This window comes from Lissotriton vulgaris, chromosome 1_1, assembly GCF_964263255.1.
Source record: "Lissotriton vulgaris chromosome 1_1, aLisVul1.2, whole genome shotgun sequence".
Taxonomy (NCBI): domain Eukaryota; kingdom Metazoa; phylum Chordata; class Amphibia; order Caudata; family Salamandridae; genus Lissotriton; species Lissotriton vulgaris.
This window is the reverse complement of record NC_141685.1, coordinates 1,311,173,616-1,311,199,812: the sequence shown is the minus strand read 5'-3', so window position 1 is coordinate 1,311,199,812 and position 26,197 is coordinate 1,311,173,616. Positions and strand designations below refer to the sequence as shown.

Sequence of the window (26,197 nt, the reverse complement as noted above, 5' to 3'; positions counted from 1 at the left end):
ACCTGCCTCCTCAGTTAGAAAGGGCTAAATACCGGTCGATAACGGGAAAATTACCGATTATTGGCCGTTACCGACCGGTATTTAGACACCTACATCTAGCCCTTAGTCATGTTGCTTTCTATTCTAATGTGAGATTCCCAAATTTACTCTGTTACATCATATCAAATAATTACTTGCCATTTTGCGGTAAACATTTATCACAAATGTGCAGTTTGCAATAAAAGTTTACTGCGAATGGTTGGCAACAACGCAAATGACAGAGCTCAAGCAGCTTTTGTGTATACACCAACAGGAAATGCTTACTCATATCCAAAGTAATTGCGGGGGCGGAGCCAGGGCCGGCTTTAGGACAGTGCGACCGGTGCGGCCTGGAGGGGGGCGCTGATCTCAGGTGGGGGCACTGTGTTTAGCAATAACTTACAATTTAAAAGGAGCTGATGCAGAGTTTCTTCTGGGTCCAGCTTTTATGCAGCAATAAAAATGCCATGATAACTGTTGTGATTAACGTTCCTGTTAGAGAGAAAGATTGACGTTTTGTCTAGAGCCAGTTTTGGATGCCACAAAGTAGCACAGGGGGTTAATATGCTTGCTGCAAAGAACAGATCTCTATTTTATGTGGATAGCTGAGTGAATTAGTAAAACCATCCTTTACAAGTGCTTAAAAACAAATTAAATGCTTCAAGAAAGATGGCAGGTCATTAGTGTAGCTCCGGTGGCCTTGCCCTGAAAGTTGATCCTGTTTCCTCTAGAGCCCCCAGGCGGATGCCCCAGTGGTATGCATACATTCCACCTGTTTTCTGGTCCTGACTAGTCTACCCGCCACACAGAAGCCACAAGAAAACTGGCGAGGCCTGCGGACCCGAGGAGCTGAGGCGCAGGGCTGAAGCGGCCTGCTGATAGATGGCTTCAATGCCTAAGAGGTGTTGATGCTACCAAGCTTGTTTTCTTGGTAAGCCACCTCCCGGGGTGATGAGTACTCTCCTGTCTCCACCTCTGTAGAGTGGCAGTGGATCCTGGGAGGAGCTGGTGCCATCTGGCATGTTCTAACCAGTATGCTGCCTACCCGGGGGAGTCTGATTTCCTCCGTGCTGCCACCACTGCACTTGCCAACCTCTTGTGTTTGCGCAACCAGCCGCTCCTGACTCCCTGTTGGTCCAGTGGCTCATCAGGCCTGGTAAGGCCCCTCTGAGGTGGCAGAGGTGTTCCTGGCACTCAGCTGCAATTCTTCAGTTGAATGACGTTAGAGGCACTCTTTGAAGGGACAGTTCGACTACTTGGGGGTGCTGCCACATTTCCTCCTACTGGCAAGCCACACGCCGGGCCTCCCTGCCTGTGTGATCACCCTGAGACTGTGAGGATGCTCTACAACTCCAGCCATCTACCCTGTTGTGCCTCCACATTGTTTTCTTGCAGGACCCTGTAGATCCTCATGGCAGCGAGCCGCCTCTGAGAGCAAGTCGTCTTCCACTGCTGCCTGGAACTTTACCTGCTGCGTCATTGTTACCACCACTTAAGTGGCAAGATTATCCCTGCTTAGGCCACATACTAGCCCTCACCGTCCTATGTAATTCTTCTAATTAACAGGATGCAACTGGGGAAGCTCATTTTCCTGACTTGTTCTCTTCTGTCAGGTGCCTCCTTCCTGCCAGGACTGAGCAAATGCCTGGAAAGAAAACACAACATCAACTTATTTTTGCAGAAGCACTTAAACACAAGCAGTTTATTGACCCCATCACTCACAAAATGGCCTCTGGGTTATATTCTATTATGGCTGAACTAAAACTTAGCTAATCGACGATCTCCACTTTTGAAGATTCAACATCAGAAAGAATAAAGAATGCAAAGCGATTAAGGGCGAGTTGTTGCACCTCCGTTCCAGAGTTTAACACAACCAACAGGCATCTAGACGAGCTGGATCTTAGAGTTACATAGGCCACAACATGGAGCAGAGAACTCTGGAATACTAAAAAAATAACTTGCAGACTTAAAAGATCGGAGCCATAGAAACAACATCTGGCTAGTTGGTGTTCTGGAGACGGAGGACACTAAGAACATTGTGGTTTTCCTTCAAAAGTTTATTCCAGATTTACTAATCTCATATTTAAACTTCACCTGGATCTACTATGAGCACACCAAACAGTGTCTCACAGTACATCTGCATGCACCACTTCGAGGACGATAATTGCCAACTTTCTATGGTTCCAGCACACACGAGCCATATGAGGCATATAGGCAAGGGCCCTATACATATAGAGAACAGCGAGTCACCATCTCTTATGAAACTCACATTCTCCAAAATATGTTTCTTGCACTATGTCCTGCTCTCAGGAAGCTTGATCTGTGTTTTAGCCTACTGGACCAGTCTAAGCCCTCAGTTCCACCCTGGAGGACTGGATGGCTTGCCTAGCACAGATAGCGGCATATGAACACCTGATCTACCGGTTGAACAATCAATTACATCTTTTTTTGGACATCTACGGTGGTTTTTTACATTTCCCTTACTGAGGATAGCTGATGCTTTCCATGATAGGTCGGAGGGCCTGCATTGACTATACACTTACCTAGGACATCTAAGCAAGTGTACTGCCTCCTGAGATACTGGATTTTTACTGGTGAATACATCTGCCCCACTCACCTATGAGACCAAGTTATGCTCCACTGCTTTTCTCTATGTGATGAATCCCGCCTTCATTCGCAGGCACAGTTGGGATTGGATGTTCCGATTGGACAGAACGACTGGTTAGTGGGGGTATGTCTTAAGTCATTCTAGCTCTGTCTCCTTGTCATTAAGCTGCTGTTATGTTGTTTTTTGTTTTCATTTTGCATAATAGAAAAACTGCGTTGATGTACTAGATACTTTATTCTGTCTTGTTGTTACTAAATATATTTCATACAAAAAGAATGACAGTTTAGAATTTTAATCAATAATTACACGTAATTTTGCTGAAATTAGTATAATTAAGCAAAGGTAAATTACCTTGATTTCACATTCTCCTACTAAACGCATAGGCCAATGCAAAGTGGTTAACCCTTCCTAATTCAAGTTTCATCTAGAGTCACAGGTGTATCTTCTGAAAGCTGTATTTGAATTCAAGCACATTCTGCACCTCCATGAGAAAAACTCTCAGGATAAAGGGGAAAAACATATAGAATATGAAGTTCAATGAATCATTGATGGGCTGAGATCAGTTCTTGGTAGATTGAAAAGGTGTTGGGTGTAAGATCGGTCCTGGTTCTGAGGAAAGCATGTTCATGCCCCTAGAAGGGTCAATGCTTGTTACAGACTGCACCGAGGCCTTCTGGTCATGACTGAGGGTAAGAAGGCTATGTGAGATAGAGCAAGGTGCTAGAACTGAGGGTCTGGTGACTAATTGAACTAATGCATCCACTGCAGGGGCTTGTGTTCGACCTCATGATCACAGGTTCAAATCCCGGTGGGTCCACTCAGCTTTTCATCCATCTGAGGTCGATAAAATTAGTACAGTTTGGTAATAATAAACATCTGTTATTCAGGGCCAAGATGCCCTTCTGAGTGAATGTGCGCTTTACAAATACACGTTATGTTATTTCACACCAAACCCCTTCCCTATTGCAGGCAGCTCGTACCAACTCTCCCACGCAGCCTGGTCACAGGGAAAGAGGTGGCATCAGGAGACGGCAGCAGCGGGAAGAGCTTCATGGAGCCTCTGTCCATTGTGAGGGGTGAATGTCCACTCAGCGTGGGGTTCGAGTAAACTCAGACGAGAAGGAAGCTGCTGCCAAGTAAACTCTGCCTTTATAGTTGAGATCACTCTGATGGTGCCCTCCCCCCATCCCAGAGGCACAGCCAGTGCATTTGACACAAAGTAGGTATCAGGGAAGCACCTATAAAATGGCATAGTTGAGTTAGGGCAGTGTGTCAGCAACTCCCTCAGTACAAGAGAAGGCTTGCTAAACTGCTCCTGTTTACCAAATTACTCCTGCAGTCCTCCTGCCTTGAAAGCATAGGTATATAGACTTTGCCAGTTTCTGACTTCCTCCATTAGGGGAGTTTCCCTTAATTCTTGTTCTTCCATACTTTGCACCTGACCCCTCCTGTTCCACTTATGATCCAGTGAAGTCATCCTGGGCTTGCAGGGTTCTCTCTAGAAGGCCTTGCTCACTTGCACTTTTGCTATCTTCATTTTATTATCATTCTCCAGTTGGATTTATCACTGCTTCTCAGATGTTGCTGTGGAGAATTCAGATTACCAGCAGTAGTGCATTCTGGATATGGTAATTCAATTGGAAATATAGCAGAGGGGCTGGGGGTGAATTATCAAGAATGTAAATTAACAGTTTGCCATGAGGATATCTGAATGATTATTGCACTTGTCTCGTTTCATCTCTCGTTGTATCACTGCTCGCTGTTCCCCTTCCCCTGGGGGAGGACCCTTTGATGATCGGTCTGATATACTGGTGAGTACTGGCCCTTTAAGCCATTAGGGAGGAGCCTCTTTGGACTCTTTCCTGAGGATGCTTCTGTCTCAAGCGTTCAGAACTAGTATCCAGCCCAAGTTTAAAAGTGAGAAACTATATGTAAATATACACAAAATTGGAAAACATTGATTACAGGGTAAACATACTACAAAAAGAAGGCTAGCTCCATGGAAATAAATGTTGAAATGGTATTGAAAAATAGTCAATCAAAAGTTAGTATTAAAAAGTTTACGTCCTCTCGAAAAATTCTTAGTGAAAGAAATGTTCCAGCAGAAAGCGAACAGCAAGGCAAACATAGGTCTTCAAGTTGTTTCAACCGCTCTGGACTACTGAAACTAGTTAATAGTGGAAAACTTTGAAAGGTCTCTTTATAACTAGTAACACGTCCATAAAAGTCCTTCCATTCATACAATTCTTCATTCGAAGTACTTTAATTGGTCAGCACAATTCCTCAGCTTCAAAGGCTGTTCCATTCCAGGCATGTAGCGTGGCTCCACAGCAGGCTGCAAGCTACCACCGCAGACTAAGATCACAATAGACTAGAGGTCGGAACAGGAGGTTGGGTATTAGAATTCTGAAGCAACTTTATGAAGGCAGGCATTCATCAAGAATGATTAAAAAAAACTCTCCTTGCTTTTCTTCTACTAGGTACAGCAGACAACTTCAGGAAAATCAGAGAAAAGTTCATTTTCCTAAGGTTGACTTTCGGAGCAGAGGGTCAGCACCGGTTTTTAAAGATGTTCGGCTAGCATGTCAATCACTGGATCTGAAACCAACCCTACTTGTCTCTATATTAATCCCTTTCAATTTTCACAGGGACAGGATGTGAAGCAGCATCATTTTGGCTCCACCGTTACACATCACAAACACATAACATAAGGATGCACTTAGCATGTTTCCAGTGTGGCTCAATGACATTAATGTACAGTGTTGCACTTGACATCATTATTGAAGTGCATTCACTGTAGACTTGGAGAATTCATGCATACGCTGCGTGCCTTAACCGTATTAAATGATATATTCTTTCAAGACTTGATGAATAAACCATCTTCAGCTGTTGAAAATGTATTCACTTTAAAAACTAAAAGGATTCATGTAATGTGTGCACTAATGTTTCAAAATTGCATTCAAATGTAGTTCTTAGTCATACTTATACACACGTATTCAAAATTTTACTTTATGCCACATGTAATATGAATCCAATGTACTGATAGCTTAAATCCATTTGTGTTTGAAAGTGTGCACACGTATTAAATGTGCAGCATTGATTTGATACTTTAAAGATGTCCTGACTGGGCCTGTTTTCCATTCTGCATAAAGAACTGCTTTCCATTTTCTGCTTGCATGTCTTTCCTTGCAGGTGCGTTCACAATGTTTTTTTTAGTTTGAAAATAGATACAAAACTGTACTAGTGATAGAGAGAGAAAACCTGTGAAAAGGAGCTTGACAAGGAACATGGAGAGCCAGAGCATTAACAGAAGTGTCCTATCCAGCACTGTTGCAACATGGCTTAGGTGACCAAGGATGATGTCGCTCCCATGTTCAGTTTGGGACCTTTTGGGACATTTTGTAAATGTTGCAAGCTTACAACTTAAGAATGGAAAAGAACAATGAAGCCCCTGATGATGCGAACAGAGTGGTGTTGCTCACGAGATTCTTGTGTTAATATCTAGTGTTCACAGTGTCTGAGTTCAGACTTTTTTCCTTTGCGCTTTGAGAAGTTTAGACCTTTGTGTTTCCCTTTGATGCTTTGCTGAGTGTGGCTTAGGCTAACACTCATCCCCCTGTCCCAAGAAGACTCTTGACAAGTTTCTGAGATACTGACACCTCCCCACTCTGGGCTGCATTTTCCCAACCAGAAACTCTTCTCTGAGCACCGAAACTTCTTATTAATTTTTTGGATTGCTTGGACTGAAAAACTTGTTTGCCTTATACTGGTACGCCTAAACTTCATTAGGGGGTTGGGATTCCCAGTTTTAGTTCTGTACCGCTACAGCATGGTGCTGAGATTTGTTTGTCTTAACTTGACTGCTAATTTTTAATAAACATTCTTAGCTATAGTTACTAATTCTTGGTCCTTATTGTGTAGTCAAATGGGTTACACTGTTAATTGAATTAAATTGATTTAATGTTAACTCCCTTCACCTCTCGGGCAGCAAAGACAAGATCTATCAGGGGACAAATTGTAAGAGGATTGGCCCAGAGTGCTGAAGCAACTTGATAGCACGTCGGATGGTTCAGTACTGAAGTGAGGGAGTTAGAAACTGCTCAAGCCCACTGCAAAACTCTACAGCCCATGGTTCGCTCAAAGGATTGATGGAGTTCCAGAGGTTTGGGAACAAATTATAGTAGCTTGATGTGCGTATTATTAGGGTTGAGCGTTGCAATTGCTTGTGCTATTTTGCAGTGGTATTTTGCAGTGATTGTGTGGTGTTCTGCTTAGATGTTTTAAGCTATTGTGTGAATGAGGTGCTTAATACAGAGAAGGTAAAGTGATTATCAGGTCCGTCGCGGCCTAAGATACCGAGATACTTGGAAATAAGTTATCATTGTAGAAGACACTGAGTGCAGTTGTCTGCTGTGTCGTGGTGCTGGTTGTGAGACATCGTTGACAGCATTATTGAGACAGATACTTTATCTTGTGTGATTGTGAGGTGTGGTTGGTATGGTTGATCTCAGTGCACAGGGAATAACTACATCAGTCTGAGTGAGACCCAGCTGGTTGAGGTTTCATTCAAAGTGACTATCGGGGTAGGTCGGAAAGTGTTGCTCCGGACGGGTTCTTGTGCATATAAATACCTTTAAGCCTATAAGAGGAGCAGACAAAGATAGTTGTTGAAATTGCTTGCATTTATTTGTGCCTAAATTGCAGAGAACACACTTGTGGAAGAATTGTAAATGAGGGTGAGTCGGTGCAATGAGTGAGATTGACATCAAAGTGTGACCTGCTGGCATTGGTCAGTTGGTGTACAGCCGCGCTGGTATTGGTTGGATACGTCATAGAGATTCGCACTGGTATTCGTTGTGAGCACCAAACAGAGATTTGTGGGCGAAAATTATTTTCTTGGTTTAAACAAAAAAGTAATTTGTGAATTCTGCATATTTTTGATCAAAAATGAAATTCTTTAAAGCACTACAAAGTCTAATGAGGGGAGATGTGACTGTACCTGTTAGACAGGGGGAAGAGCCACCACCCCCCAAGGTACGCCAGGACATACTATGGCAATAGATGTGGGTCTTCACGCTTGTATTTTAATTGAGCAATGGCATAAGATCACTGAGAAAGATGGTACTATGACATTTACTTGTTATTGCACATTTAAAATGAGAATCATTGATTATTTAAAGAGGACTTTGTATGACATGAAACCGCCTCCTGGACCTACACAATATGAAGCTCCTAATGCCTGGGAACACACACCCATGATAGGCAGAGAGAGAGATTTCAAGGAAGGGTCAAGAAAGCCATACACGTTCTAGTGGATGCTAGATGGGATGCAGATCAGAAAACAAGGAGAACGTTCATGCTTGAGGGAGCTAGATTGTACCCTGCATAAATGAAAGCTGCCCAACAAGGTCAGAATAAGCAGTTTGTTGGGAATGCTGGTCCAATGCAGGGAGTGTATCAACAGGGAGTGCCTATGATACAAGGTGGTAATGGATTGCAACTGCAAAGTAGAGGATGTGGTGTCCTAATTGATCTGAGTACAGGGACTGATGTGGCGTCTTTGAAAAAGTTGAACCATTGCCACATCTGTGGCAAGTTGGGGCACTGAAGCAGGAATGTCAGTTTAATGCTAGTAACATGGCAAATGGGAATCAAGTTCTGAATGGTGGATTTGTGCAAATTCACAATAGTACTGGGCTCAGAAACAGCAAGTACAGAGACAGAGTCCAGAATTTTAATGTACCCCATGCTCAAGTAATGCAGGTTCCATAAGCCCCAATGCCACAAGATGCAAATGTACACAGATTTAACACAAATCAGGTTTCTAATGTAAACACCAATCCTTTATTGAATCAGGGAATGTCCCAAAAGTACTCTATGATACAAATAGACAACGATTGCATCTCAGACCTGTCGCAATGATGAGGCCTGAGAAGGGAGGAGGATTGAGTGTTTGGCACAACCTTAGAGGTAGGCCTGAGTGCCCCATTGGTCAATGGTGAGTTGAATGGCCACTCCGGATAATTCTTGATCAATACTGGTGCTACACACACTACTGTGAGAGCAGCACATGATCCCTACCTACCCCTCTCGGAAAAAGAATGCAAGTTGTAGGAGTTGCAAATAAACAATTGACTAGCCCAGTATTAGAAACTGTACCTGTCAAATAGGGTCCTTTGAGAATAATCACCGATTTGTGATGTGTGACTCGAATCCTCTAAACCTGCTTGGATAAAATCTTTTGTGCAAGCTGAATTGGTCCATTTAATGTTCACCATATATTATTGCGTTTCAGACTCATGTTGAGAACTTTGCTTTTAAACTCGCCAGTCAGAAATCAGAGATAGGATTGTACCCCATGTTGACAAAAAATATTTTGCCTCCAGAGTTGCGAGGCACAGTGTCACCTGAAATCTAGGACTTTTCAGGGAAAGGAATAGGTCTCATCAAATGGGTTGACCCAATCTGCATAACAGCGAAACATAATGCTCATTGGGGGTGGGCAGAACTCAGAGTCTCACTCTGCAGAATTCCACAGAGTAGTATAAAAACTCTGTGCAATTCTGCGGCATTCCGCTCACTCGCTTTACCATCATTTGTGTAAGACCAAAATAATACAGGACACTGCTTGGCAGAGTACATCACCTCAAATGGAAACAGGAAGAACAAAATCCAACCAATTTCTGCTCTCCCTGCTGTGTGACCGTCAATACAAACGCCGTGTGAGCATGTGAACCTTCCCTGCATATTTTTTGATCCCCAAGCATAGATCTGTGGACACTGTCACACTGCTAAGTTATCGCTTACTACCTACAGAAGGCGCCCTGAAGCACAAGGGTCCGCCTTAAGAGTGTGGCCCGTGCACAATCTAAAAGATGGCAGGCAAGAGGTGGTACACCACCAGTGAAAGTTGCATGGCCTGAGGCAGGGGCCAAAGAGTGCTGAGCCTAGAGGGCTCAAGACTAGGCAATGGCAGTGCTTCCTCCTGCTGACTCTCCTCCACCAGCTCTGGAGGTGTGTCAAAACTGGCTGGGAGGCACAGAGCACATAGCATCAAGGGTAAACCGAGACCCAGGCATGCTGAGTGTCAACAAACACACTGTCTCCCAGTGTTGCAGGGATTCTGCGGAGTCACAGAACTATGCTTGGGATTAGGGACCTTAGTAAGGGATTGAGTCATCATAACACTTCAGTGCCCATGAGCCCAGGACCGACTAGCTTCAGTATCTCACTTGCCCTCCTGCTTACTCACAGAGGAACAAATGATTAGACACCCCAGAGCACAACACTCCCGACCCTTTCAGGAATCACAGTTGCAGGACACACCCTTTCGCCTCCTCCCTTGTACTCGTCCACATTAAGATCTGACAGAGACCTGAGAAAAGTTTAAAATGTTTATTTTAACTAACATGCTCTAATATGCTGTATTCGTGCCACAACAAGTAGAAAAAGGCTTAATGCAAATACATTCAGCATTGCAAGTAGTCCGTAAATCATAAGAGAAACTGTCATAATGTTTGACAGAGTGGACTAACCTCCCTCCCCTTGTATAGAAGCAACATAATTATATATTAGAAGATCTCTGGGTGTTGGCAGCAGACCCCATACTTCAGTATTATAGATGAAAGATATACATCAAAGGTGATGTCACACTATCCTCCCTGGAAAGATCCCTCTCCAAGTGTCTGTGTTACCTATCCATGTACCCCGATATAACCAAAGTACATGTTACCAAAAAAACAGCTGCATCTGCATGTTTTGTGTAGGTGCTAGGGCCAGACCAGAACAAAATAACAAGAGGCACTGTTGTTTGACCTTGTCTACTATGTTCAGACTAAATCCCAGGAAGAAAAGAGTGCATAAACAGCATGTTTTATGTGAAAGTTGCATTGTGGCACAAAGCAAAATCGGTTAGTGTAGTAACGTGCGCAACGCAGAAGACCGTCTGCGACTGGTGCATGCAAACTTATGGAAGGCGACAATGCCATTATCGACCACGTGACACCAGCACAATGCTGACCTAGTGACTGTGCAACATCACATGACAATCCAGAAACTGCTGAGCACTCGGTGCTTCACACATGCTCATTTACAGTCTCTCGGGTGTAATCAAGTAAGCTTACAAGACCATCAAACCTTCAATGACAATTGAGGAAGCGCATAATCTCTGGCAATGATCAGTATTTATAAATAATGAGCATAGAAAATCGGGTCTGACAGAAGCTAATAAACAGTGATCAGTGGCAGGCACAACCACCAAGTTCCTAACATTAGCATTGATATGAGCAGTCTGCGATACATATACACCAAAGCACCGCCCATGCAGACCAAACGGTACTCTTATATTATTAACTGGGGACTAATGCTTTAGTCTCCTCCCTGTACCCCTGTTACTTCAATGGATGCCAAGGCACATCAAAACACAAGTGCAGTAAGACTACGCTACCTTTCCACTGCTTTCGACCTTGCCGGAAGTATGAAGCACTATATAAATGCTCAGACAATACCAACACCTTCTGTGTTGCATACCCTTCAAGTAAATTGGAATATGGGCAAATTCAATTGTAGAGATTTCTTATATTTGGTTGGTAGCAGTGCTGATCCAAGTATGGCTGATGCCCTAACAGCATTTATCTGTATTTATAGTGGATGGCCGATATCTAATAATCCAAATGCGGTGACAATTCAGTGGATCATGAGCAGAATTAGGGAAAGACCGTGGCACCACGCTCTACCTATGCAGCGTTATGTATGTCATTATATTGATTCAGTATATGGTAGTGGGTATCTCGTGACAAAAACACACGTGTAGAAGCATACCTATACATTTGTCATATCCTCCACGTTTTACAGATTTTAGCACAGTGCACATTCTGCCAGTGGTGCGACCACTTTCCACGTAGTTTTCTCGTGCCTTGGCAGGCTTTTTGAAAGGCTTGCCAACAAGGCAGAAGTCTGACCTCATGCTGGGGAGGGTGTGCCATTCCCAGGGGCCAGAGACAAAGACATGTGTGAGGATGTGGTGAGACCTTTACCAACACAGGATAGCAAATCATGAAATTAGCTATGCAGGAGGTGTCCTCCTCCACAAGGCTGACCACACTTATAAGGTGTTGTAGCTGAGGTTTACAGTCGATGATGGTTTTGGCAATCTTGAATTTAGGCTAGAAATCAGATTCTGACTAGTTTCAGTGACATGCACCAACAGGATGTCATCACTACTGGGGCAGATTAGCCACAGGCCTAGATGCCTTTTGGCTACTAGTCCTCACATCCACTAACACCCCTTAAATCCAGAATTTAAGGGGCATCCCAGGCAAAAGACCCTTAGATTCAATGTGACAACAAGAAGAGACCTGTTTCTACAACAAGGCAGTATTCCAAAAAGAGAGGCGCTAAACTCTGCATCTGTGGCAGCCAACCTGCACCCACTGGATTTTGACTTAACCCATGCAAGAGGTCAGCTCCAAAAGGAAGGTGAACCTCTTTGCTAACTCCAGACTTCACGAGTACTCTTTTGGGCTAGAGGAACTAGTCACCTGCAGATGGCAGACAGAAATCGCTAAGTTCATGGCTTTAAAGTCCTGTTCCCGAAGCCGCCTGGTGTAATCAGTAAAAGTCCTTGGGCAGGTGGCTTCTGGGAACTTTAGTCCCAACCCTCAGTGAGGCTCAGCTTTCTACAATGTTTTCCTGGTCCTCTGAATAAAGATGTCATCAACCAGAGTGCTTGCAGGTACTAAGGCTTGCTGGCAGTCAGTCTGACTACAACGTGCTTTACTCGATGCTTCACAAACGACCAACCAACCCAATGGTTCCATTGTAAAGCTCTTGCATTTGTTTTCACCCTCTATTGTCACACCTGCTTGTTCCTCTGGCAGCGGATCCAGTTCAGCACCATGGATAGTCAAGAGGACCTCAGCACCTGAGTCCCCGAGTCAGGTAGATCAGACCTGCCTGGAGACTACTGGTCCAGGGCCAGCTCCTTGCTTAAGTTCCAAAGGGTTTTGCTCAACTCACCCTGCAAGTAACTTTTTGTAAAGGTAACCATTTCAACACTGCAAGCCTGATTGACAGCTTAATTTGACAGCTAAAGTGCACCTCTGCACCATGCTCCCCTGAGCAAGGTAAATTTGTGCTAGCTGCTGTGAACTGGTCTAGGGACTCACAAGACTTTAACTCTAAGTGGGTTCCCTTGAACTCACTCTCTAAGAAACTGATTGCATATATGTATTTTTTCCCATTCACCGCAACGTTAAGGTTTACACATTGCAAAGTACTGATTTAGTTAATGCTTAAATCAATATTCTGTATGTATTGATTCTATTTTGGTGTCTAAAAATACATAACAATCAGAGCTATTTTTATAAATTGGTGTTGAATTTCTCTTGAGTTGTGCCAATTACTTATCGCCCATGTTAGTGATGTGCAATGCTTAACACATGTTCCTCTAAGTAGCCTGTCTCCTCTTTGACACTATATTGACTGAGGGAGGACAAGCGAGAAGGTGTACTGAGAGGTGTGTTGAGAGAGTACCCGGGGTCAATATTTGTGTATTGTGCTAGTATTACATGGAAAGTATAAACTAACTCCTGAAACCATTGCTGGGATTTCTCCTGTGATTGACTGAATGATTGAGCAAGGCATTCTAAAAGAGATAATGGGGAGTCCATGTACCTCACCCATTAAAGCTCGGTAGAAATCCACTGGCATGTACCGCATAGTGCAGATTTTAAGAAGAATTAATGCTATTGTTGCTCCTTGTTGTCCTGTGGTACTGAATCCAGTGGTGATTTTGTTTCAGATCCCATGTGAAACAGAGAGGTCTTATGTCATTGACTTATACCAAGCCTTCTTCTCCATACCGTTGCATGAGGATAGTCAATTCCTCTTTGCATTTTGGCTCAGCAGCCATGTTTTGGCTTGGTGCTGAGTCCCACAAGGCTTTACTGAGAACCCATCCAACCTTAACCAGATACTTAAAAATAACCTGGAGTATCTGGTGATGCCCTATCATGCAGTCCTAGTCCAATACATTGACAACCTATTGGTGGTGTCAAATATGCAGGAGGCTTTCAGATGAGACACATTTGCGCTGTCGAACCACTTAGCTGAGAATGGACATAAAGTGGCCCTGACCAAAATGCAATACTGTAAGAAAGAAGTCTTGTACCTAGGACATCACATTTTGAAAGGAGTGATGAAGGTTTCACATGAGAGAATCTTGGTGATTCTGAAATGAATCTGCCAACCACACAGAAATAAGTCAGGATGTTCTTGGGCATAGTATGATACTGTTTAACAGTGGATCCCACATTTTCCCCTAGTGGTCAAGCCTTTACAGAGGCTGACACACAAGGATGTGTCAGATCCGGTACCACCGGATGAGACAGATGAATGAGAGAATGTCTTTGCAGTGCCCCATCATGTAGAGCTGACTGCACCAGATTCAGACCAAGGAAAAGGGCCTAGTGCAGCAGTAAAGCGAGTTGTGCCTGGAGACAGGTGGCCAAGATGATAGGAAAGAGGGATACACAGTTTGTCTGAAGTGCATGTGCCACACAGTATCACAGGATTTTTGTTTACACAAGGGAACCCAAGGAAGCAATATGCTAGGGACCTCAGGGAATTGTATCTTTATACAGGACAGTGGTCCCTAGACAAAGGGAATTTTTAGGAGATAAATATAGACTAAATAGGCACTATGGGGCATATTATCAAGCCTGTGCGCTGTGAAGACATCTAACATGGGCTTCGATTGGAATTCCACAGAGCATATTATCAAGCCCATTATCGCCGCTTTATCGGCCGTTTTCGGCCGATAAAGCGGCGATAATTTTAGCGCACAGGCTTGATAATATGCCCCCCTATTCTTTGTCCAGCCGGACAGTTTTATTTTTTGATAAACAATTTTAGCAAAAATTCTAATGTGATAACAGCAGGACACCAGCCGATGTCCAACTAACACACTTAGGAAGGGGACCAACAAAGAGTTGGAGCCAATTTGAACAGTCTGTGTAGTACAATTCACAGTCAGACATTATTGATTGCACACTAATGCTGGCATCAAATAACACAATTCATACACATATAGTGTGACACGGTCGACGACGTTTCGAACCTATGACTTATTAGAGGTTCATCTTCAGGACATCAAATATATGCCTTCTTTTTTTATAAAAAAAAGTCACAATTAACTTTTTTAGCCCGTACTGCAAGGCTGGTATGAAGGCCGATAGCCTGAGTATTAGAGAATTGGTCTGCCGAATTGGCAGCAAGACAGCCACAGCTGATAGAAAATTTGCGTGAAGTGGCTAGGGACGGGCTGTCGATGCAATCCGGTGGGCGATTTCACCCGTGGACGCGGATCGCATCGCTGTGGCTGTCTTACTAGTGTACCCCATCAGAGGTACTCCTCATCTGAATGAATACCTAGCTGTCGATGACTGGGAAAAAGAATTTTGGACATTTTGTTATAACAATTCGCATTCAATTGAGCCTCCTCGAACTGAACTTTGTGACTGAACAGAATTTTGAAATTACATTGCCACTAAACAGACTGAGCCAACTTATTCTGAATGTGATCAATAGTGTGATTGAACTGTGCATTTATTAGAAAGAACTCAATAGATTTTGCCCAAAGTACTAAGCAGAGTACCAAGGCCTGAGTCTGCTGATGAGAGCATAAGGTTGCCACTTAGAAGAACACAGAGCAGGGTTAAGGAAGTCTCACGAAGATCATCTGTACATATTTTGCTGAAAAGATACTTGAAATTTGTTTTGCTATTAGCGCAGGTGGAAACAAACCAAGAAGCTTGTGCTGCAGTCTACCACGTAAACGGTCTAACCTTAGAAAACTCATGAGGCCTAGCCCTAATACTGGTAGAAGTAGATGCTTAATTGTAGGAGTGTTTGTCGTTATGACATTAATATTAATTGCTTTGCTTGTAATGTTGAGTTTACCTCACCCTTCTCAAGTAGAGAAGCTTGGATCTACAAGTGCAGCTCAAATATTACTTCCTATTGACCGTAGTTTCCCGCAATAAATGAGAAAGACTTACATGTAGATGCATATAGAGTAGATTATTCCTTGAATGTTTATTCCAAATAACTTTATGAGTATGTTGACACTGTGGATTCTAGGGATTATTAGGTCTGCATGCAATTTCCTGCCTCAGTTGCTGAGGGAATAACTTATCACCATCTTCCCAGGACATAGGGAGTTACCTGTAGTTTATTGCTGAGCTTATTTTATAGAAAGGGTCATCTTCAATATTATGACTCGAATCATGACTTCATTTTTTCAGATGTTCCCGTGTGGAAGCATTTGAATCATCAGCCTGATCTTAAACATTTAGAGATAGTTGGACATTTCTTTAGATCCATCATGATATTAGGCACTGCTTTTGATCATAGACATAATTTAACGTGTTACTTAACATGTGTAGAGAAGAAATTCATAGATTCAGTAGAAGACAGATAAAGAGACATATTGGCTAAAGTAGCAAATCATTCAAAAGTACCTCAATGGGCCAGAGAGGAAATATTCATATTCATTGGGAAAACCACAACAGATACAAATTATGTGGAAAACAGTGAATGTGATAGTACTTTTGAAGTTTGTGGAAATTGGGGATTGTATTTGGATGGACAGGATCCCATTCTTCCTGGAGTTTATTATATTTGTTGGAAACATCCATATTATAAGTTATCCCAGAGATGGCATGGAACATGTTACATAGCAATAGTTTTTCCTGAAATCTATCAGGTGGGACAACTTGATGATCCAACAGGGGGCCATCATTTGAGAAAAAAGGAGAGGTGCCAGTGTGCAATTGTAGGAGATGTCATCAGTGCTATAGTCCCATCTGTAGGAGTGATACTGAATTTTTATACGCTTAGGAAGCTTTCTACTGTAGTTGATAAGTTGTCAGATACTGAAATGGTTGCGATCAGATCAATGGTTTTACAGAATAGACTTGCATTAGATGTCCTTCTTGCAAAAGAGGGTGGAGTCTGTTGGATGTTAAAAGTGCAATATTGTTGCACTTACATTCCAGACAAATGTAAGGACTTGAAGAAATATATTAAGAACATTACTGACTTAAAGAGGTATTTGAAAGAGTTAGAAGCAACAGGTGCTTGGGAAGCAATAAGGAACAGATTTCTGCTATAAGCAGATAGCTTGGAAGCCTAGAGAGTGGAAATGTTAGAAGGATTTTGAAACCAATAGTGATAATTGCTCTTTGTGGATTTTGCTTTTGTGGAAACTGCGGCCCTGATCCTACTTGTCCTCTATGCGGCGTTCAACACCATCTCCCACAACACCCCCATCAACAGACTCTACAACATAGGCATACAGCAAGATTCCCTCAAGTGGATCGCCTCCTTCCTTACAGGATGCCCTCAGAACATCAAACTGTCTTCCTTTACCTCTGCACCGTAAGACACCATATACGGCTGTCCACAAGGATCATCCCTCAACCCCACCATGTTCAACATCTAAATAACCCCCCTCGCAGACTCTACATAATTTCCTATGCAGACAATACTTAGCTGATCCTCTCACTCACCAAACACACCTCCATCACCAAAACTAACTTCAGCAGCGCCATGACCAGTGTAGACAAATGGAGGAGAAACAACTACCTCCAACTCAACTCCGACAAGACTGAAGTACTGATGTTCAGGAAAAAAAACTCCACATGGGACAACAGCTGGTGGCATGCAGAACTTTGACCTACACCCAAAGTGAATGACCATGCACGCAACCTCTGCATCATCCTCGAAAGCCAACTGACCAAGAAATGACAAGTTAACGCTGCTGCCTCTTCCTGCTTCTACACACTTCACATGCTCCACAGAATCTTCAGATGGATCCCAGCCAATACTAAAAAGACAGTCACTCAGGCCCTCATCCCCATCCGCATTTACTACGGCAAGGCTCTCTATGCCAGCATCTCCAGCCAGCTCCTCAGAAGACTCCCGACTATACAGAACGCTGCAGCCAGACTCATTCTGGACCTCCCTAAAAAAAACACATCACTCTCCACCTGAGAGACCTCCACTGACTCCCCATCCAGAAGAGATGCCAATTCAAGATCTTCACACACACCTAAAAAACGCTCCAAGGCCTTGGACCTGCCTACATCAACCACTGACTGAACTTCCACTAACCTTCCAAACACTTATGCTCCACTCCACTCACCCAGGTACAAAAACCCTGCATCTGTTGCAGCCGCAGCAGTGGCCACTCTTTCTGTAACATCGCTGCCAAGACCTGGAATGACCTGCCCCTCCAGCTCCGCACAGCCAACTCACTGGCAGATTTCAGAGAGAGATTCAAGACCTGGCTCTTGGACAAAGACACATCACCCAAATACCCCTAGGGGGTGACAGTGTTGCACTTTACAAATGCTGTTTGATTAATTGATTCTTGTTTGTAATCTATAAGGGATAAAACGTGCACAAGTGAAAAAGAGACTGAAGAGAAAGAGAGCAGAGCTAGAACCCGAAAACAGACAAAGCACATACTATGATGACATCATGAAGTTTCTGGAGGAATCTAGAAGATCAATGATGACAACAACCAGATTGTGATTTGTCCATCTGGTACAAGATTCTTATCTTGATGTGATGTCTTGATTCACCATCAGAGGGGGATTGGAGCGTCGTTATTTTGTCTCCACCTTTACACATCACAAATACATAACATAAACATGCACTTAACACATGTTTACTGTGTGGCTTAATGACATTAATGTAAAGTGTTGCACTTTACATCATTATTGAAGTGCATTCACTGTCGAATTAAAGAAGTTATATATACACTGTGTGCCTTAACCATATTAAATGATTTATTCTTTGAAGACTTGATGAATAAACTATCCTCATCTGTTGAACATATATTCACTTTAGAAACTAAAATGATTTATGTAATGTGTGCACTAATGTTTCATAATTGCGCTTGAATGTAGTTCTTAGTCATACTTATACACATATATTCAAGATTTAACTTTATGCCACATGTAATATGAATCTAATGTACTGACAGGTTACATTCATTTGTGTTTGAAAGTGCGCACACATATTAAATGTGCACCATTGAGTTAATATTTTAGGAATGTCCTGACTAGGCCTATTTTATTTTGCAAAAAAATACTGTTTTCCATTTTCTGCTTGCATGTCTTTTTCCATGCAGGTGCGTTCACATGGTTTGTTAGTTTGAGAAGGATCTATGACAGAATTTCGACAGACAGAATTTCGACCTACACAAATATCGGCGTAATTATATCGATAGCAAAAATATCGACGCCCTATGTACAACATGGTAAGTACCAAAATATCGAAAAATTAATATCGATGTTAAAAATATCGTTGTTAAATATATCGATTTTTTTTAAATTTAAAATAACATTAAAAAAACTGTAAATAATACTTATTAATTACTTAAAGATATTTAAATATATGTAATAATTGTTAAAAAAAATAATAATACATATTTAATAAAAAAATAAAATGATAAATCATATATAATATATAATTACTTAACAATAATTACTATTCCCACTCCAGTGGGTGCAACAGTAGGGAAAACTGACCCTGAACACTAAAAATACCCCTTTACCCAAAAACCTAAAACTGACCCTGAACCCTAAAAATACCCCTTTACCCATAAACTGAAAACTGACCCTGAACCCTAAAAATACCCCTTTACCAAAGAACTGAAAACTGACCCTGAACCCTAAAAATACCCCTTTACCAAAGAACTGAAAACTGACCCTGAACCCAAAAAATACCCCTTTACCCAAAAACTGAAAACTGACCCTGAACCCTAAAAATACCCCTTTACCCAAAAACAGAAAACTGACCCTGAACCCTAAAAATACCCCTTTACCCAAAAACTGAAAACTGACCCTGAACCCTAAAAATACCCCTTTACCCAAAAACTGAAAACTGACCCTGAACCCTAAAAATACCCCTTTACCAAAGAACTGAAAACTGACCCTGAACCCTAAAAATACCCCTTTACCCAAAAGCTGAAAACTGACCCTGAACCCTAAAAATACCCCTTTACCCAAAAACTGAAAACTGACCCTGAACCCTAAAAATACCCCTTTACCCAAAAACTGAAAACTGACCCTGAACACTAAAAATACCCCTTTACCCAAAAACTGAAAACTGACCCTGAACCCTAAAAATACCCCTTTACCAAAGAACTGAAAACTGACCCTGAACCCTAAAAATACCCCTTTACCCAAAAACTGAAAACTGACCCTGAACCCTAAAAATACCCCTTTACCCAAAAACTGAAAACTGACCCTGAACCCTAAAAATACCCCTTTACCCAAAAACTGAAAACTGACCCTGAACCCTAAAAATACCCCTTTACCCAAAATTAATTAATATTACAAATAAATTACTTCCCACCCTATTCCCCTTTAAACCCACAACCCGCTCCAGTAGTAAAACATATAATTTAGTTAAAAATATACATAAATTATCAATTAATTAATCAATTAATCAATTAAAATAAATCATTGCCAATTAATATTTAATTGCAAAATAAATTAATCATTGAAAAATAATTATTTAATTACAAATAAATTACTTCCCACCCTATTCCCCTATAAACCCACAACCGGCTGTGGTAGTAAAACATATAATTTAGTTAAAAATATACATAAATTATCAATTAATTAATCAATTAATCAATTAAAATAAATCATTGCCAATTAATATTTAATTGCAAAATAAATTAATCATTGAAAAATAATTATTTAATTACAAATAAATTACTTCCCACCCTATTCCCCTATAAACCCACAACCCGCTGTGGTAGTAAAACATATTATTTACTTTTATATATTTTTAAATTATAAAAACATATTAAACACATATTATAACAATTAATTTAAATACTTAACTAATATTTCTAACACATATTAGTAAATCGAAATTACTTACATCGATATATATGCTATCGATATTAGTGATTTCGATATTACTTACCTTAGGGTCGATATTCTGGCCATCGATATTCTGGACATCGATATTCTGTCCCATCGATATTAGCAACTCGATATAAGTGTAGGTCGAAATTAAAAACTCGATATTTTGACTGTTTACCGTTTGAGAATAGATACAACACTGTACTAGTGATAGAGAGTGAGAATCTGAGAAAAGGATATTGACAAGGAACATGGAAAACCAGAGTGTTGACCGAAGGGTCCAATTCAGTACTGTTGCAATGTGTCTTAGGTAACCAAGGGCGATGTTATTCCCATGTTCAGGGTGGGACGTTTCGTAAATGTTGAAAGCATATAACATGAGAATGGAAAAAGACAACGAAGCCCCTAATCATGCGAAAGAGAGGTGTTGCTCAGGAGATTTTGTGTTAATAAGACCTGGTCAGTGAACTCTGCTCCGTTTCCGGCGTTTGCAGAGTTTTCTGCACTCCGCGGAGCTTGCAGAGTGCAGAAAACTCCGCTCAGTGTAGTGCAGCAGAGTTTTTTCCCCTTTGGCGAACGGTAAGTTGGCAAGTGCGAGCTGGCGCTCAGGTAGAATTTGTACCCGAGCTGGAGCAAGGAAGATCAGCGCAAACAGCAGTGTGTACTGTACTCCGTCACTTGCAGAAGTCCGCTGAGTTTTTGTTGGCACTTCACAGAGTTCCGAGTAGCGAAACTCCACAGATTATGCCCAGGTGTTCAAACTGTGTGAATTCAGAACTTTTTTCTTTGCAGTTTGAGAGGTTTAAACCTCTAGGTTTCAGTTTGATTAATTGTGTGTCTCAGATTAACACTTATCCCCCTGTCCCAAAAAGCCTCTTGACCAAGCTTCTGAAATGCTGATACCTTCCCACTCTGTCGTGTAATTTTCATATTTGTTTACATTTCCCTGAGTTTTGAGATTGTTTTAGATTATTGAACCATCCTCTTAGTTTGGACTGAGACAAATTTAAGATTTTTCTCATGTATAGAAGAGAGAACCAGAAACGTTTGTCTGAGCACCAAATCTTGTCATCAATCTTTTGTATTGCTGTGCATGATCTACTTGTTTGCCTTATATTGGTACGCCTAAACTTCTTTAGGAGGTTCAGTTTCCCAGTTGTAGTTCTGTACCTTTATAGCATGGTCCTGAGATTTGTTTATCTTAACCTGACTGCTAACTTGTAATAAACCTTCTTAACTATTGTCACTGGTTCCTTGGTCCTTATTGTGTCGCCAAATGGGCTACACTGTTAATTGAATTTGATTGATTTAATGTTAATTCCCTTCACCTCTCAGGCAGCAAAGACAAAATCCATCGGAGGACAAATGGGAAGTGGATTGGTCCAGAACACTGGAGCAGATGCCACCTGTTCCTGTCAGATTTGAGACCTGTGCCTGTCACTTTCTAATCCCTTTAGTGGTAAATAGTGCAGACTTCCTTCACAAAAAAGATATTCGTCACTACTGATGGAACCTTTAGAAAGGAAGCCTCATAGAGCATCTAGGGCAAGAGAGAATCAGGAAAAGCTGAATAAACCTAAGTGAAGATGGCTATTCACACCTCTTTTTCGGAGGAGAGCAAGCGTCCTGAAATCTCCTTCATTTCCTCTTCTTGCTTTGTTGAATTTGAAGCTTGCTAGGACATTTGCATATGTTAATTGTATTGTGTATCCAATTCAGAGAATAATTAGTAGTCAATCTACCTTGGCTGCATAAGGTATACCTTTCCCCTTACTGTCTTTTGAAAGGCCTTTCCTGCCATGTGACCTGACTACTTACTACAACTACTAGTGAATTGAGATTTGACATTCTGACAGCCATAATTAATGGAGTTTAGTGAAAACAGCATACCTACACAGTCGCACTTTCCCATTACATTGAAGCAAGTGTCTGATGTTTAACATTGGCTCCAAGGAAAGGAGGGCCGATGGAAGTGAGAGAGATGAATCTACACATTGTTACTGGAAGATCGAATGAGTGTGTATTGGGGACTCAAGTGTTATGTGTGCCAAGTCTACTGCACCCTTATACACTTTGCTGAGACCTTTTATTTTTTGTTGATTCTTCACTGGCGAACTTTGATTCTACTTGCTGGTTTCCCACACCTCTGGCACTGCGATTTTGCAAATAGTTTTTATTTTAAGGCCTTCACAGGTGTGTGCTCAGACACTTGATCTGTTGCTGTTGTGGGTATTAAAGATGAAGTATTTTGGGTGTATTTTTGGAACAGGTTACAAAATACAGACATGGGACCAAAGGGACCAGTAATGGTCTGATAAAAGGGGTAGCTGGACAGTTGTGGTCAGTTTGGACACCAGACCAGTTGTGATGCTACTACAAGTTTATCTTTAGTAACAGTAATTTTAAAACCACTGCGACTCCTAACTTGTGGCAGGGACCACACATATTTTTTTGTATAGAGTTCTCCACCCCGATTGCGAAGCTTCTTCAGTCAAAATATTTATTTTGTGAACAACCCAAAAGAAGAGTGCAAGTTTACCTTTGTGAATCAGGCCCAGTTTGACGGGGAGGGAACTCCACTGCGTTTGCCCTCGCCACCAAACTCTAAATCAGCCCCGTATTTGACTTTTGGTAAATGAACTGCATCCAAACTCATTGAAAGCAGGTGATATTTTACTAGAAAGGGTGGACTTGGCCCAGTACAGTTTGTTTGTGATGTGAAGGTTCATATTATCTCAAGCCTCCCAGAGAATGCCTCTGATATGCACCTTATCAGCGCCAGGATGCCCGTTGGGTGACAGAAGCGCTTTATAAGTGTGTTATACATACATTATCATACCCGTTCCTTTTTAACAGAGAATGCACTGGAACAAAATTTTACTTGAAGAACATTAGGTCAGATGTACAAATATCTGGTTGTAAAATATTGGGCGCACGCTTTTTACACTAGTAAAGCTTTTGAAGGACCGACCTATGTACTAGTGGGTAGGTTCTAAAATTGGAATAGTGGTGTGTCGGAATCTGGCCTACTTCATTTATATAAATGAGGTAGGCCACATATTGAGATTCACTATGATTGGATGCCATCAGAGGGATGGTGGCCTGCTGGGGTTAGCAGCCCATCATGTCTGTGATCTCATTTCAACAAAGTCAACTTTTTTTAAATGCAGCTCACTTTCCTGAAAGGAAATCGGGCAACTTTAAAAATAAAAGTTTACTTTTATTTTTTGTTTGAGAGTTTGCAGTCGTACCATGGACCACTAGCTAACTCCCAAACAAGCTGCAAGCTTTTTTAACATTCACAGCAAATTGGGAGTTGGTACCTTTTCACTGGTTCATGACCCCTATTTCGGTCCTAAACCATTGATACACATGGATAGGGATCGCTATTTGAGAAGGAAGTCAACACTCCCCCTAACAATTCCCTATACATTTCTAAATCCATTTTAGAAGTTGTGAAAAAGTTACTGAGTCCTAAAACAGGGTTAGTACAATGATAAAGGCAGTTTTTCTGTCGTAAACTCCGAGCTGGAGTATTTGCGACCGAGAAACTGCTTTGTACATCTGGCCCATTGGGCTGTGGCCTGGTCACCGAATATCAGACAACAGCTGAGTCAAAACTCCACAGTTTGAAAAGAGAGAGAAACCGTGGGAACAACCTTCCTCACAGTGTGATGTTTGGCAGTATTTCATGAATGGATACTACACAAACCACGTGACTTTCAAGTAGTGCACAATCAGTTACATAGATCGAATATCTTACATTTATCAATACATAGTCAAAACCCAGTCACTGTTGACTGCGCTGTTACAGTTTTCATGAACACCTGTGGGTATTCTGCTTCCCACCAAAATATTCCTGTTCCTCACTTTTGAGAACTTTTTCGTGTTGATTGTGACCGAACATCATACCTAATTCCCTCTGACAACTTTCCCCAAGGTTGTTATTTAATCTCTTATCAGATTGTCCAGGATGGCCAGATAATACAAAGAAAATGCAAATTGTTAATCAAAAAGTGATCATAGCAATAATATATTAACCAAACAGCATCCTCTGTAATAATTAGTCCCCATACTACAGACACACGACCCTTTGTTCAGTGCTGCTCGCACATAGATGTCTCACTTATAGTGGCCAGCTGCATTTATGAACCCCAATATGTAGAGAACGGCCTACTTTTTGTACCTACCCCTCTCTTTTAGCAGACCAGGCCTATCCAGGCCATGTCTTTGACTCTTAGTGCAATGCAGCAGAAAAGTATTTACACAGTGCCTGCAACACACCCATCGTGAGAGGACAGATTGCTTTAAATTGAAAGACAATAGTCTATCTCTGTGGGCGGTCCTTTCTAAAGCTATGTTTAGACCTATATTTGTAAAATACTTCTTCAGCTGTGGGGAAGCAATATTTGAGAGGTACATTTCAGTCTTCCATGGCATTTTAAACGGGTGGCACTACTTCAGGGCTGGCAGACTTTCTGCTAGAAACCAGCTTATCAGCCTGTCCTTTAGGACAAGCAGTCATGTTCTTGTCACTGGATTCAGTACCATCGCTTTTGGGAAGCTAGTAGACAGGCTCAGCCAGGATGAAATGGGTAGGTGGCCTTATTCTGGACTGAGTATGCATACTGATGTACATAGGGGGACCCCATGGCAACTTTGAGAAATGTCACCATCCCAGGACACATCTTCTTTTGGCTAACACACATCCATTTCCTAAATATTGAAACAAGAATTGGGGCACCCCATAACTCCCAGGCGAATATTTGTCATTTGCAAACTCAGACCAAGTTACTTTCTAGGGATTTTACTGCTAGTCAGTATATAATGCGAACCCAAATCCACCAAACTCCCTTTGGGGTTTCTCACTTGCATTAGGTTGACCCCTCCCTGAGCTCCTGGGGGTGCATTCAAACAATGCAGCTGCATTTCCAGGTGGTTCGCATGTTTGGTATTTCCGGTCTTAGGCTTAGGCTCGGGCACCATATCAATGGCCATTTCTAAGCACATTTTGGATACTTCTGGACAAGGGGGTACAATCTGCAAGAATGTGCTCAGAGACCTTGTTCACACAACTGCACCATGTTACCTCCTTGCAGTTGCTGCCACAGGTTGATGTAACCCCTTCGTGTCAGTATGTACCTTCTCATTTGTATTCTGAGCCCTGCTGTCACATCCTGAACGCCCGCAGCCAGGCCGGATGCCCAAGAGTTTGATCCACAATGTGAGATTACTTTGAAAAATTGAGCTTTTTAGGGGTGTGAGAAATTCCAGTGATTGGCTTTAGAGCAGGGGTCTCCAAACCGGTCCTGGAGGGCCGGATCCATGCCAGATTTTTGGGATATCTCCATTGAGATACATGTAGTTATTTTAAAAATCTGGCATGGATCCGGCCCTCCAGGACCGGTTTGGAGACCCCTGCTTTAGAGTAATGATGTGATATTTCAGGGAAATCATGTGGAATTACACTCAACTACGCGTGAACTTTGACCCACACACGATTGCCACAGTAAAACAATAGCACAAAAACCACAAGGGGTGTGAGCAACGGCTGCTTTCGTCCCGCCCGTTAGCTTCATTCCCAGTCACTGGCAGAAACGTTTTAAATCACTTTCATTCCTAT

At 42.0% G+C, this 26,197-nt stretch overlaps 1 protein-coding gene across 1 annotated transcript in view; it reads right to left on the bottom strand.

Annotated features, from left to right (window-relative positions):
- Window positions 1-26,197, bottom strand: part of MARCHF9 (membrane associated ring-CH-type finger 9) — a 459,926-nt gene that overhangs the window by 113,955 nt on the left and 319,774 nt on the right. The gene's annotated exons all lie outside the window — the stretch shown is intronic.